The sequence below is a fragment of the Rhinoderma darwinii genome, chromosome 5 (genome assembly GCF_050947455.1).
Source record: "Rhinoderma darwinii isolate aRhiDar2 chromosome 5, aRhiDar2.hap1, whole genome shotgun sequence".
In the NCBI taxonomy this organism is placed as follows: Eukaryota; Metazoa; Chordata; class Amphibia; order Anura; family Rhinodermatidae; genus Rhinoderma; species Rhinoderma darwinii.
The window spans coordinates 342,135,117-342,151,695 of NC_134691.1; the positions used below are offsets into that span (position 1 = coordinate 342,135,117).

General features: G+C 45.4%; 1 protein-coding gene across 2 annotated transcripts in view; it reads left to right on the forward strand.

The window, feature by feature from the left end:
* LOC142653091 (unconventional myosin-Ig-like) overlaps nt 1-16,579 on the forward strand; it is a 231,647-nt gene that overhangs the window by 49,058 nt on the left and 166,010 nt on the right. The window lies entirely within an intron of this gene.

Below are 16,579 nucleotides of genomic sequence, written 5' to 3' on the forward strand. Positions count from 1 at the left end.
AACAGGGGAGTCAGTGGAGATACTGGTGAGTCAACGGAGAAACAGGGGAGTCAGCGAAGAAACAGGGGAGTCAGCGGAGAAACAGGGGAGCCAACTGAGATACTGGGGAGCCAACTGAGATACTGGGGAGCCAACTGAGAAACAGGGGAGCCAACTGAGATACAGGGGAGCCAACTGAGATACTGGGGAGCCAACTGAGAAACAGGGGAGCCAACGGATAAACAGGGGAGCCAACGGAGAAACAGGGGAGTCAACGGAGAAACAGGGGAGCCAACGGAGAAACAGGGGAGCCAACGGAGAAACAGGGGAGCCAACGGAGAAACAGGGGAGCCAATTGAGAAACAGGGGAGTCAACGGAGAAACAGGGGAGTCAACGGAGAAACAGGGGAGTCAACGGAGAAACAGGGTAGTCAGCTAAGATGCAGGGAAGTCAGCTGAGATACTGGGGAGTCAACGGAGATACTGGGGAGTCAACTGAGATACTGGGGAGTCAACTGAGATACTGGGGAGTCAACGGAGATACTGGGGAGTCAATTGAGATACTGGGGAGTCAACTGAGAAACAGGAAAGTCAGCAGAGATACAGGGGAGTCAAATGAGAAACAGGGGAGTCAACAGAAATACAGCAAAGTGAACTGAGATACTGAGGAGTCATCTAACCTGGATTTGTTAAAATGTGTGTAATTGTCAGATAGCTGCTGAAAAGGTTTCTGTAATTGCTGGTATAATCTGTGTGAATAATGGTCTGGCTGGATTATCAGCTTTTCTACCTACAGTATTTACCCTTTTATGTAATTTTCAACGGGAAAAACAATCAAACATCTATTTGGGACCAAAGTCAACGATGCCACTTCCATAAAACACTTCATCAAGTCTTTGTGTACTAGTCGTATGTTTATAAGGCACATAGGGGTTGTCAGACCCCAAATGGTATATAGATCTGCATGCCTCTCTGCTCCCGCTCCCTTAATATTACTGTCCTGCCTACATAAGTGTAGTAGTGTCAGTCCTCACTGTAGTACTGGCATTCTCTTCATGAACCAGGAAGATGATGAACTCGGCTATAAATTCTAATCTGAGTGCAACAGAGCATAGAAATATGAAAAGACGCATAAAAAAAGGGGGCTCCTAGGAGAGATGTCACATAGTAACCAGCGGCGTACATAGGGGCACTCATTAAAATGGGACGTGACCAACCTGGAATGGGCCGCTCCTCTTTAGGGGCCCCATAGCAGCCACGTAGGCCCCTGAAAAGTAATCTAGTACATAGAATACATATAAGATCTATGATAGCGGCGGCAGGTGTTGTGTCATCGACCGCTCATGTGACCCGATGGTAACGCTTGATCCAAACATGACAAATATTTCTATGTGAACAGAATAGGGACTGATTGTCCTCCCGCGCAGCCGCCTGCGGCCGGGTAATCGCAGGGCGTCGGGCTTTGTGCCAATCTCCCGGAGAAGCTATTTTTATATGATGAATGGAGAACGTGTGGGCCGGGAGGTTTATTATTTCTAACCATAAGAGGCCGTTCTTACCCCACTCCGTGCACCTATATGAGGGAGCTCCGCATTGTATCCCAAGTATAAAGTACAAATTGCGGCTAAAAGTGGTACAAGCGATGCTACACGTCAGGCGGACAGATGGCTTTCACCAGCGGGATGTCAGGACTGGAGACATTCGCTCATTTTTGTATTCTGGTTTCAGTAAATAAAGCTTATTGTTTGTATAATAAAATTTTATTTCATTTTCCAATGTACTTGAGGTTCGATTTTCAAGCCCTCTGCTTGCTGTCATTCAATAGAAATCGTATTATTTACTTCCAGTGGATACAATTCTGTCCATGGTCATGTGATGGACACACAGGTGCACGGCTCGTTACAGGGTCATGTGATGGACACACAGGTGCACGGCTCGTTACAGGGTCATGTGATAGACACACAGGTGCACGGCTGGTTACAGGGTCATGTGATGGACACAATGGTGCACGGCTCGTTACAGGGTCATGTGATGGACCCACAGGTGCACGGCTCGTTACAGGGTCATGTGATTGACACACAGGTGCACGGCTGGTTACAGGGTCATGTGATGGACACACAGGTGCACGGCTCGTTACAGGGTCATGTGATGGACACACAGGTGCACGGCTGGTTACAGGGTCATGTGATAGACACACAGGTGCACGGCTCGTTACAGGGTCATGTGATGGACACACAGGTGCACGGCTCATTACAGGGTCATGTGATAGACACACAGGTGCACGGCTGGTTACAGGGTCATGTCATGGACACACAGGTGCACGGCTGGTTACAGGGTCATGTCATGGACACACAGGTGCACGGCTGGTTACAGGGTCATGTCATGGACACACAGGTGCACGGCTCGTTACAGGGTCATGTGATGGACACACAGGTGCACGGCTTGTTACAGGATCATGTGATGGACACACAGGTGCACGGCTCGTTACAGGGTCATGTGATGGACACACAGGTGCACGGCTCGTTACAGGGTCATGTGATGGACACACAGGTGCACGGCTTGTTTCAAGATGCAGCTCTAAAAAACTTACTGTAATGACCTGCGCACCTGTGTGTCCATCACATGTCCATGGACAGAATTGTATCCACTGGAAGTAAATAATATGATTTCTATTGAATGAAAGCAAGCAGAAATCTTGAAAACGGTGAGCAATACGGTTGGCATTGTACCAGTGATGTATTATCAGACCAGTACGGTTGGCATTGTACCAGTGATGTATTATCAGACCAGTACGGTTGGCATTGTACCAGTGATGTATTATCAGACCAGTACGGTTGACATTGTACCAGTGATGTATTATCAGACCAGTACGGTTGGCATTGTACCAGTGATGTATTATCAGACCAGTAAGGTTGGCATTGTACCAGTGATGTATTATCAGACCAGTACGGTTGGCATTGTACCAGTGATGTATTATCAGACCAGTACGGTTGGCATTGTACCAGTGATGTATTATCAGACCAGTACGGTTGGCATTGTACCAGTGATGTATTATCAGACCAGTAAGGTTGGCATTGTACCAGTGATGTATTATCAGACCAGTAAGGTTGGCATTGTACCAGTGATGTATTATCAGACCAGTACGGTTGGCATTGTACCAGTGATGTATTATCAGACCAGTACGGTTGGCATTGTACCAGTGATGTATTATCAGACCAGTACGGTTGACATTGTACCAGTGATGTATTATCAGACCAGTACGGTTGGCATTGTACCAGTGATGTATTATCAGACCAGTAAGGTTGGCATTGTACCAGTGATGTATTATCAGACCAGTACGGTTGGCATTGTACCAGTGATGTATTATCAGACCAGTACGGTTGGCATTGTACCAGTGATGTATTATCAGACCAGTACGGTTGGCATTGTACCAGTGATGTATTATCAGACCAGTAAGGTTGGCATTGTACCAGTGATGTATTATCAGACCAGTAAGGTTGGCATTGTACCAGTGATGTATTATCAGACCAGTACGGTTGGCATTGTACCAGTGATGTATTATCAGACCAGTACGGTTGGCATTGTACCAGTGATGTATTATCAGACCAGTACGGTTGGCATTGTACCAGTGATGTATTATCAGACCAGTAAGGTTGGCATTGTACCAGTGATGTATTATCAGACCAGTAAGGTTGGCATTGTACCAGTGATGTATTATCAGACCAGTACGGTTGGCATTGTACCAGTGATGTATTATCAGACCAGTACGGTTGGCATTGTACCAGTGATGTATTATCAGACCAGTACGGTTGGCATTGTACCAGTGATGTATTATCAGACCAGTAAGGTTGGCATTGTACCAGTGATGTATTATCAGACCAGTAAGGTTGGCATTGTACCAGTGATGTATTATCAGACCAGTACGGTTGGCATTGTACCAGTGATGTATTATCAGACCAGTACGGTTGGCATTGTACCAGTGATGTATTATCAGACCAGTACGGTTGGCATTGTACCAGTGATGTATTATCAGACCAGTAAGGTTGGCATTGTACCAGTGATGTATTATCAGACCAGTAAGGTTGGCATTGTACCAGTGATGTATTATCAGACCAGTACGGTTGGCATTGTACCAGTGATGTATTATCAGACCAGTACGGTTGGCATTGTACCAGTGATGTATTATCAGACCAGTACGGTTGGCATTGTACCAGTGATGTATTATCAGACCAGTAAGGTTGGCATTGTACCAGTGATGTATTATCAGACCAGTACGGTTGGCATTGTACCAGTGATGTATTATCAGACCAGTACGGTTGGCATTGTACCAGTGATGTATTATCAGACCAGTACGGTTGGCATTGTACCAGTGATGTATTATCAGACCAGTAAGGTTGGCATTGTACCAGTGATGTATTATCAGACCAGTAAGGTTGGCATTGTACCAGTGATGTATTATCACACCAGTAAGGTTGGCATTGTACCAGTGATGTATTATCACACCAGTAAGGTTGGCATTGTACCAGTGATGTATTATCACACCAGTAAGGTTGGCATTGTACCAGTGATGTATTATCACACCAGTACGGTTGGCATTGTACCAGTGATGTATTATCACACCAGTAAGGTTGGCATTGTACCAGTGATGTATTATCACACCAGTAAGGTTGGCATTGTACCAGTGATGTATTATCACACCAGTACGGTTGGCATTGTACCAGTAATGTATTATCAGACCAGTACGGTTGACATTGTACCAGTGATGTATTATCACACCAGTACGGTTGGCATTGTACCAGTGATGTATTATCAGACCAGTACGGTTGGCATTGTACCAGTGATGTATTATCAGACCAGTAAGGTTGGCATTGTACCAGTAATGTATTATCAGACCAGTACGGTTGGCATTGTACCAGTGATGTATTATCACACCAGTACGGTTGGCATTGTACCAGTGATGTATTATCAGACCAGTACGGTTGACATTGTACCAGTGATGTATTATCACACCAGTACGGTTGGCATTGTACCAGTGATGTATTATCAGACCAGTACGGTTGGCATTGTACCAGTGATGTATTATCACACCAGTACGGTTGGCATTGTACCAGTGATGTATTATCAGACCAGTACGGTTGGCATTGTACCAGTGATGTATTATCAGACCAGTACGGTTGGCATTGTACCAGTGATGTATTATCAGACCAGTACGGTTGGCATTGTACCAGTGATGTATTATCAGACCAGTAAGGTTGGCATTGTACCAGTGATGTATTATCAGACCAGTACGGTTGGCATTGTACCAGTGATGTATTATCAGACCAGTACGGTTGGCATTGTACCAGTGATGTATTATCAGACCAGTACGGTTGGCATTGTACCAGTGATGTATTATCAGACCAGTAAGGTTGGCATTGTACCAGTGATGTATTATCAGACCACTAAGGTTGGCATTGTACCAGTGATGTATTATCAGACCAGTAAGGTTGGCATTGTACCAGTGATGTATTATCAGACCAGTAAGGTTGGCATTGTACCAGTGATGTATTATCAGACCAGTATGGTTGGCATTGTACCAGTGATGTATTATCACACCAGTAAGGTTGGCATTGTACCAGTGATGTATTATCACACCAGTACGGTTGGCATTGTACCAGTGATGTATTATCAGACCAGTACGGTTGGCATTGTACCAGTGATGTATTATCAGACCAGTACGGTTGGCATTGTACCAGTGATGTATTATCAGACCAGTAAGGTTGGCATTGTACCAGTGATGTATTATCAGACCAGTACGGTTGGCATTGTACCAGTGATGTATTATCACACCAGTAAGGTTGGCATTGTACCAGTGATGTATTATCACACCAGTACGGTTGGCATTGTACCAGTGATGTATTATCAGACCAGTACGGTTGGCATTGTACCAGTGATGTATTATCAGACCAGTACGGTTGGCATTGTACCAGTGATGTATTATCAGACCAGTACGGTTGGCATTGTACCAGTGATGTATTATCAGACCAGTACGGTTGGCACTGTACCAGTGATGTATTATCAGACCAGTACGGTTGGCACTGTACCAGTGATGTATTATCAGACCAGTACGGTTGGCACTGTACCAGTGATGTATTATCAGACCAGTACGGTTGGCACTGTACCAGTGATGTATTATCAGACCAGTACGGTTGGCACTGTACCAGTGACGTATTATCAGACCAGTACGGTTGGCACTGTACCAGTGACGTATTATCAGACCAGTACGGTTGGCACTGTACCAGTGACGTATTATCAGACCAGTACGGTTGGCACTGTACCAGTGACGTATTATCAGAGCAGTACGGTTGGCACTGTACCAGTGACGTATTATCAGACCAGTACGGTTGGCATTGTACCAGTGACGTATTATCAGACCAGTAAGGTTGGCATTGTACCAGTGACGTATTATCAGACCAGTAAGGTTGGCATTGTACCAGTGATGTATTATCAGACCAGTACGGTTGGCATTGTACCAGTGATGTATTATCAGACCAGTACGGTTGGCATTGTACCAGTGATGTATTATCAGACCAGTACGGTTGGCATTGTACCAGTGATGTATTATCAGACCAGTAAGGTTGGCATTGTACCAGTGATGTATTATCAGACCAGTAAGGTTGGCATTGTACCAGTGATGTATTATCAGACCAGTACGGTTGGCATTGTACCAGTGATGTATTATCAGACCAGTACGGTTGGCATTGTACCAGTGATGTATTATCAGACCAGTACGGTTGGCATTGTACCAGTGATGTATTATCAGACCAGTAAGGTTGGCATTGTACCAGTGATGTATTATCAGACCAGTAAGGTTGGCATTGTACCAGTGATGTATTATCAGACCAGTACGGTTGGCATTGTACCAGTGATGTATTATCAGACCAGTACGGTTGGCATTGTACCAGTGATGTATTATCAGACCAGTAAGGTTGGCATTGTACCAGTGATGTATTATCAGACCAGTAAGGTTGGCATTGTACCAGTGATGTATTATCAGACCAGTACGGTTGGCATTGTACCAGTGATGTATTATCAGACCAGTACGGTTGGCATTGTACCAGTGATGTATTATCACACCAGTAAGGTTGGCATTGTACCAGTGATGTATTATCAGACCAGTACGGTTGGCATTGTACCAGTGATGTATTATCAGACCAGTAAGGTTGGCATTGTACCAGTGATGTATTATCAGACCACTAAGGTTGGCATTGTACCAGTGATGTATTATCAGACCAGTAAGGTTGGCATTGTACCAGTGATGTATTATCAGACCAGTAAGGTTGGCATTGTACCAGTGATGTATTATCAGACCAGTACGGTTGGCATTGTACCAGTGATGTATTATCACACCAGTAAGGTTGGCATTGTACCAGTGATGTATTATCACACCAGTAAGGTTGGCATTGTACCAGTGATGTATTATCACACCAGTACGGTTGGCATTGTACCAGTAATGTATTATCACACCAGTAAGGTTGGCATTGTACCAGTGATGTATTATCACACCAGTAAGGTTGGCATTGTACCAGTGATGTATTATCACACCAGTACGGTTGGCATTGTACCAGTAATGTATTATCAGACCAGTACGGTTGACATTGTACCAGTGATGTATTATCACACCAGTACGGTTGGCATTGTACCAGTGATGTATTATCAGACCAGTACGGTTGGCATTGTACCAGTGATGTATTATCAGACCAGTAAGGTTGGCATTGTACCAGTAATGTATTATCAGACCAGTACGGTTGGCATTGTACCAGTGATGTATTATCACACCAGTACGGTTGGCATTGTACCAGTGATGTATTATCAGACCAGTACGGTTGACATTGTACCAGTGATGTATTATCACACCAGTACGGTTGGCATTGTACCAGTGATGTATTATCAGACCAGTACGGTTGGCATTGTACCAGTGATGTATTATCAGACCAGTACGGTTGGCATTGTACCAGTGATGTATTATCAGACCAGTACGGTTGGCATTGTACCAGTGATGTATTATCAGACCAGTACGGTTGGCATTGTACCAGTGATGTATTATCAGACCAGTAAGGTTGGCATTGTACCAGTGATGTATTATCAGACCAGTACGGTTGGCATTGTACCAGTGATGTATTATCAGACCAGTACGGTTGGCATTGTACCAGTGATGTATTATCAGACCAGTACGGTTGGCATTGTACCAGTGATGTATTATCAGACCAGTAAGGTTGGCATTGTACCAGTGATGTATTATCAGACCACTAAGGTTGGCATTGTACCAGTGATGTATTATCAGACCAGTAAGGTTGGCATTGTACCAGTGATGTATTATCACACCAGTAAGGTTGGCATTGTACCAGTGATGTATTATCACACCAGTAAGGTTGGCATTGTACCAGTGATGTATTATCACACCAGTAAGGTTGGCATTGTACCAGTGATGTATTATCACACCAGTACGGTTGGCATTGTACCAGTGATGTATTATCAGACCAGTACGGTTGGCATTGTACCAGTGATGTATTATCAGACCAGTACGGTTGGCATTGTACCAGTGATGTATTATCAGACCAGTACGGTTGGCATTGTACCAGTGATGTATTATCAGACCAGTACGGTTGGCATTGTACCAGTGATGTATTATCAGACCAGTAAGGTTGGCATTGTACCAGTAATGTATTATCAGACCAGTACGGTTGGCATTGTACCAGTGATGTATTATCACACCAGTACGGTTGACATTGTACCAGTGATGTATTATCACACCAGTACGGTTGGCATTGTACCAGTGATGTATTATCACACCAGTACGGTTGGCATTGTACCAGTGATGTATTATCACACCAGTACGGTTGGCATTGTACCAGTTATGTATTATCAGACCAGTACGGTTGGCATTGTACCAGTGATGTATTATCAGACCAGTACGGTTGGCATTGTACCAGTGATGTATTATCAGACCAGTACGGTTGGCATTGTACCAGTGATGTATTATCAGACCAGTACGGTTGGCATTGTACCAGTGATGTATTATCAGACCAGTACGGTTGGCATTGTACCAGTGATGTATTATCAGACCAGTACGGTTGGCATTGTACCAGTGATGTATTATCAGACCAGTAAGGTTGGCATTGTACCAGTGATGTATTATCAGACCAGTACGGTTGGCATTGTACCAGTGATGTATTATCACACCAGTAAGGTTGGCATTGTACCAGTGATGTATTATCAGACCAGTACGGTTGGCATTGTACCAGTGATGTATTATCAGACCAGTACGGTTGGCATTGTACCAGTGATGTATTATCAGACCAGTACGGTTGGCATTGTACCAGTGATGTATTATCAGACCAGTACGGTTGGCATTGTACCAGTGATGTATTATCAGACCAGTACGGTTGGCATTGTACCAGTGATGTATTATCAGACCAGTACGGTTGGCATTGTACCAGTGATGTATTATCAGACCAGTACGGTTGGCATTGTACCAGTGATGTATTATCAGACCAGTACGGTTGGCATTGTACCAGTAATGTATTATCAGACCAGTACGGTTGGCATTGTACCAGTGATGTCTTATCAGACCAGTACGGTTGGCATTGTACCAGTGATGTATTATCAGACCAGTACGGTTGGCATTGTACCAGTGATGTATTATCAGACCAGTAAGGTTGGCATTGTACCAGTGATGTATTATCAGACCAGTACGGTTGGCATTGTACCAGTGATGTATTATCAGACCAGTAAGGTTGGCATTGTACCAGTGATGTATTATCAGACCAGTAAGGTTGGCATTGTACCAGTGAATTATCAGACCAGTACGGTTGGCATTGTACCAGTGATGTATTATCAGACCAGTATGGTTGGCATTGTACCAGTGATGTATTATCAGACCAGTACGGTTGGCATTGTACCAGTGATGTATTATCAGACCAGTACGGTTGGCATTGTACCAGTGATGTATTATCAGACCAGTACGGTTGGCATTGTACCAGTGATGTATTATCAGACCAGTACGGTTGGCATTGTACCAGTAATGTATTATCAGACCAGTACGGTTGGCATTGTACCAGTAATGTATTATCAGACCAGTACGGTTGGCATTGTACCAGTGATGTATTATCAGACCAGTACGGTTGGCATTGTACCAGTGATGTATTATCAGACCAGTACGGTTGGCATTGTACTAGTAATGTATTATCAGACCAGTACGGTTGGCATTGTACTAGTAATGTATTATCAGACCAGTACGGTTGGCATTGTACCAGTAATGTATTATCAGACCAGTACGGTTGTGGCATTGTACCAGTGATGTATTATCAGACCAGTAAGGTTGGCATTGTACCAGTGATGTATTATCAGACCAGTACGGTTGGCATTGTACCAGTGATGTATTATCAGACCAGTACGGTTGGCATTGTACCAGTGATGTATTATCAGACCAGTAAGGTTGGCATTGTACCAGTGATGTATTATCAGACCAGTAAGGTTGGCATTGTACCAGTGATGTATTATCAGACCAGTACGGTTGGCATTGTACCAGTGATGTATTATCAGACCAGTACGGTTGGCATTGTACTAGTAATGTATTATCAGACCAGTACGGTTGGCATTGTACCAGTGATGTATTATCAGACCAGTACGGTTGGCATTGTACCGGTGATGTATTATCAGACCAGTACGGTTGGCATTGTACCGGTGATGTATTATCAGACCAGTACGGTTGGCATTGTACCAGTGATGTATTATCAGACCGGTAAGGTTGGCATTGTACCAGTGATGTATTATCAGACCAGTACGGTTGGCATTGTACCAGTGATGTATTATCAGACCAGTACGGTTGGCATTGTACCGGTGATGTATTATCAGACCAGTACGGTTGGCATTGTACCGGTGATGTATTATCAGACCAGTACGGTTGGCATTGTACCGGTGATGTATTATCAGACCAGTAAGGTTGGCATTGTACCGGTGATGTATTATCAGACCAGTACGGTTGGCATTGTACCAGTGATGTATTATCAGACCAGTACGGTTGGCATTGTACCAGTGATGTATTATCAGACCAGTACGGTTGGCATTGTACCAGTGATGTATTATCAGACCAGTAAGGTTGGCATTGTACCAGTGATGTATTATCAGACCAGTACGGTTGGCATTGTACCAGTGATGTATTATCAGACCAGTAAGGTTGGCATTGTACCAGTGATGTATTATCAGACCAGTACGGTTGGCATTGTACCAGTGATGTATTATCAGACCAGTAAGGTTGGCATTGTACCAGTGATGTATTATCAGACCAGTACGGTTGGCATTGTACCAGTGATGTATTATCAGACCAGTACGGTTGGCATGGTACCAGTGATGTATTATCAGACCAGTACGGTTGGCATTGTACCAATGATGTATTATCAGACCAGTACGGTTGGCATTGTACCAGTGATGTATTATCAGACCAGTACGGTTGGCATGGTACCAGTTATATCACATATATCCCAGACTTTCTCGCATTTGTGTTGCTCCATCTGACATAATTAAACACATTTTCCTGCTGCTGGGGTCGGTGGCTGCGGATCACACGGAGGATAATTGGTGTCACGCTGCCCGGTGTAGACGTTACGTGCAGGGTCCATCTGTGCTGCAGCCAGATATGGAGGGAAGAGGCATCTGCTACTTCTGGCTGAGATATCGCTGCCTTCATGTCATGGATGTCGTGCCCTTATATCCTCTCAGTAATACAGCCCGGACCTCCTGTCATTATATCTGACCAGAGATGGGGGTGCTGCTGAGGATGAGGAGGGGGTGCTGCTGAGGATAAGGAGGGGGTGCAGGAGGTTTCACTTTTCCAGAGACTAATAACTCAAGGCTTTAGATGGAAACATAGGAGAAACATAAGAGGCGTGAATACAAAGTATCTGTCCTCCACCTCCCAGCACATGATGATGATACATTGTATCTCTATGATATAAGCTGATCTCCTGAGAGTTAACAGCACTGGCTTCTCCATTCTGCACCCCGTCACCCTCATATATTGCTGGACTGGGGCTCCTGGGGCCAAAAGAGAAAATGGTGAGGGGCGGTCCCATCCCCCAGCCATATATAACGGGTTCTTGTCTACTTTTAATTACATATTACTCTCTGCTGCTATAAGTGGACACAAGCTAAAAGGCTAACCCCAAAATTGTAACCCCCCCCCCCCCCCATAGTGTCAGAACTGGGACTAATTGGAGAAATCCCTGGTGGGCCAGTGTAAATTTGCCCTTTAGACAGCAGGCATTATAACCTGGCACCGCCACCCCCCTCTGCCAGCCACTGAACACCTGGGGATTAAACATGTGCTGAATGGAAATTCATGGGGTCCGGGAGATTGAAGCTCTGGTGAAGGTGAAGCCCCCGATTATTGGTAACAGCAGGTGGATGATGGAAATTTTCAGATAATGTGTGATCAAAAAGATTTATTTCAAGAAAATTGTCTCTACGTAGACGGAGCCTAAAACATTTGCAGTCATCATTGATTTCTACATACAGTCCAGTGCAAAAGTATTTGCCCCCTTTACAATATAGTTTGATCCAGGATATGTACATAACCCAATATTTCCATTCAAGTGAATGGAGAGAGCTGCTCACATCTCACATGCCCCCTGAGCGGCGGGACCCCCCTGTATGAGCTAGAACACACATGCGGACCAGGCCCATTAATGTGTAACATGGTCGACCCTTCATTTATCCACGTTTCTCCAGTGATAACAACGGATCCCCGGAGGGGTCACAGAAGTCGGATCCACGGTCATCAGTTACTGCTGCTCTGCTTTTCCTTTAAAAAGGAATAGACTTGGTGAGACCTCCACTTTAAAGGGGAACTACAGCAGGCACATTAAATGAAAGTCTAGAAAAAAGCCCAGGAGAGGCTACAGACTGTGCCCTGTGCAGCAGCATTCATGTCGCAGGCAATGTACAAACTCCAGCACATTCTGCCTGATATTTACTATACAAAAACGTACAGGGACAGCGGTGACATCAGACGTCATGATAAGAATGGAAAAATCACACCACAGACTATGAATTTCCAGAGGTTTCCTTCTAGTCCAGGAGAATTCATTTTTTTCAATAATGACAATTTGTCCAGGTCCTAAGGCGGCAAAAACACCCCCCCCCCCATTCACCACCACGTGTGACTGCTGTATAATGGTCCTACTGGGCAATGCAGGATTTACTCCAGATATAATGGGACCTGTGATGTTTATAGCCCCCCCCCCTGGCTCTATATAACTTCCCCCACGCTCCGGATCATCCAAAGTTCCACCCAGGAATCCCATTGAAATCCGCTCCTTTATATTGAACACTCACATCATTTGAGGATGGAGGGGCTTCACCTCGATGTGTGTCCTTCTGGACGACTCGACTCCTCTAATATCAAATTGTGGTTGGACAATGCAATAGTATTTCCAGCGAAGTTACCTCTTAACCCTGTCATCTCCACTGGGTCAGCCAGGGGGGGGTTCTTCTTTCTTGCAGACTGGTAATAGTATATATCCTTTATATCAGAATGATTACATATCCCTGGTATAAAGCTCTATTCATGGCTCCCTCCTCCCCCGCTCTGTGTATATTTATATGTGGCCCCATTGTCTGTGGGGCTCACACTGCGCCGTTCTGCACAGCCCCTTCATCATCCGGGCGGCCCGCGGGGTAATCACAACAGACCCGTTCTCCCAAATGTAAAACTTCTCTTCCTTTGTGTCTTCTTTGTATTAATCTTAATGGCGTCCTATATAGACTCCTCGCTGAGACTTCTGAGGTTATTGCGCTGTCACTAAACCATTATTCCCGTCTCTTTTTATTCAGCATTATTTCACTCCGTTTATAGGCAAGTCACATCTAAATAAGCGCGGGCGGGGGAGGGGGAGCGGGGCTTATTCTCAGGACTGACTGGTTATACAGAATCCTGTAACACATACCAGTCCTTCTCTATGAATTAGAAGATCATCAAAAAGTTCATTTATTTCAGTAATTAAATTCAAAACATGTCTCTCGTATATTCTATAGATTCATCACACACGGAGGGATCTCGTATATTCTATAGATTCATCACACACGGAGGGATCTCGTATATTCTATAGATTCATCACACACAGAGGGATCTCGTATATTCTATAGATTCATCACACACGGAGGGATCTATTTCCAGCGTTGTTTTGATTATGGGAACAGTTAACGAAAACCCAAAATTTAGAGTCTCAAATTTAGATTATTATATAAGCCCAATTTCAAAAATGACTTTTAATACTGAAATGTCGTCCTACTGAGAAGTCTGTCCAGTATCTGCCCTCTATACTTGGCTGGGGCTCCGACTCTGCATGAATTACTGCATCAATGCGGCGTGGCATGGAGGCGATCAGCCTGTGGCACTGCTCAGGTGTTATCAATGCGGCGTGGCATGGAGGGGATCAGCCTGTGGCACTGCTGAGGTGTTATCAATGCGGCGTGGCATGGAGGCGATCAGCCTGTGGCACTGCTGAAGTGTTATCAATGCGGCGTGGCATGGAGGCGATCAGCCTGTGGCACTGCTCAGGTGTTATCAATGCGGCGTGGCATGGAGGCGATCAGCCTGTGGCACTGCTGAGGTGTTATCAATGCGGTGTGGCATGGAGGGGATCAGCCTGTGGCACTGCTGAGGTGTTATTAATGCGGCGTGGCATGGAGGTGATCAGCCTGTGGCACTGCTCAGGTGTTATCAATGCGGTGTGGCATGGAGGCGATCAGCCTGTGGCACTGCTGAGGTGTCATCAATGCGGCGTGGCATGGAGGCGATCAGCCTGTGACACTGCTCAGGTGTTATCAATGCGGTGTGGCATGGAGGGGATCAGCCTGTGGCACTGCTGAGGTGTTATCAATGCGGTGTAGCATGGAGGCGATCAGCCTGTGGCACTGCTGAGGTGTCATCAATGCGGCGTGGCATGGAGGCGATCAGCCTGTGACACTGCTCAGGTGTTATCAATGCGGCGTGGCATGGAAGGGATCAGCCTGTGGCACTGCTGAGGTGTTGTCAATGTGGCGTGGCATGGAGGTGATCAGCCTGTGGCACTGCTGAGGTGTTATCAATGTGGTGTGGCATGGGGGTTATCAGCCTGTGCCACTGCTGAGGTGTTATGGAAGCCCAGGTTGTATGATCGTGGCCTTCAGCTCATCTGCATTGTTGGGTCTGGGATTTCTCATCTTCCTCTTGACAATACCCTATAGATTTTATATGGGGTTTAAGTCGGGTGAGTTTGCTGGCCAATCAGGCGCAGTGATCCTGTGGTTATTACACCAGGTATTGGTACTTTTGGCAGTGTGGGCAGGTGCCGAGTCCTGCTAGAAAATTAAATCCGCGTCTCCATAAAGCTGTCAGCAGAGGGAAGCATGAAGTGCTGGGAAATGTCCTGCTAGACGCTGCGCTGACTCCGGACTTGATGTAACACAGTGGACCAACACCGCTGCTCAGTGTCCAAAGTCCTGTTTTCAGATAAAAGTAAATTTTGCATTTCATTGGGAAATATCGGTCCCGGAGTCTGGAGGAAGAGTGGGGAGGCGTCAGTCCAAGTGCCTTGTGGTCCAGTGTGAAGTTCCCGCAGTCAGTGATGGTTTGGGGGCCGTGTCATCTGCTGGTGTTGGCGTTCTGTGCAGCTGGATCCCCCTCTTCTCTGCAGGATCTGGCAGCGTGGGGATCGCGTCTCAGGTTCAGAGTTTTTATAGCTGCGGATTCAGCTGTTTGGAGATCTGCTCATATTTCTTGACATAAAGTTACGAGCCTCGGATGATGGGTGCAGTTATTTACAGTGATTCACCCGTATTCTGTGTTGGCTTTATGTGCTGTGTAGTTGAATGCAATCTATTGTCCCCTGTTATCAGCCACATTTGTTAAAGGAACAATAAAACAATTTGTATTTGCTCCTGTGCTGTAGGATTTTATACTTTTTATTGCTCACTGTTATCAGCCATTTAAGGCTTGGGCACGGCTGACTGTTCAACAGATGAATACAATCTATTTCTCTTTGCTATCTGGTAAATGCTTATTGGAAACGTGTAACTAGATCTTAAAGGGGAACTCCAGTTTAAATATTCTTCTGATATGATGTAAAGACCCCTAAGCTTGAGATGTGAAGATGCCGGAGACGCTCTCAAAGACTCTCATACAATCTGCAATAATCACAAGTATATCAACTTATGGCCGACAATCAACAGAAGCTCAGAGATCCCAGATAAAACCTAGAGGAACGCGGTCCCGGTCAATGATCTGACATGGCTCAATCATATTGTAATGACCGGGGGGTAGGGAAACGGACAAGTGAGCCCTAATCTACCCGCCACTCTGTCCCTGCCTACTTGCAACGACCCGCCCTAGGCGACGGGGTACAACTGGGCGGCGGTCCCTGCACTCAGTAAGTGCACGACAAACACGACAAACATACAAGGGAATACAAGCAAGGGAAAGGGGCAGTTGCCCACGGCAACACCGTGAGCAACCAGAGTGGTGAACGAGCCGAGTCAAGCCAGGAGTGTGCGAGGTACCAAACGAAAAGCAGAAGAGTAG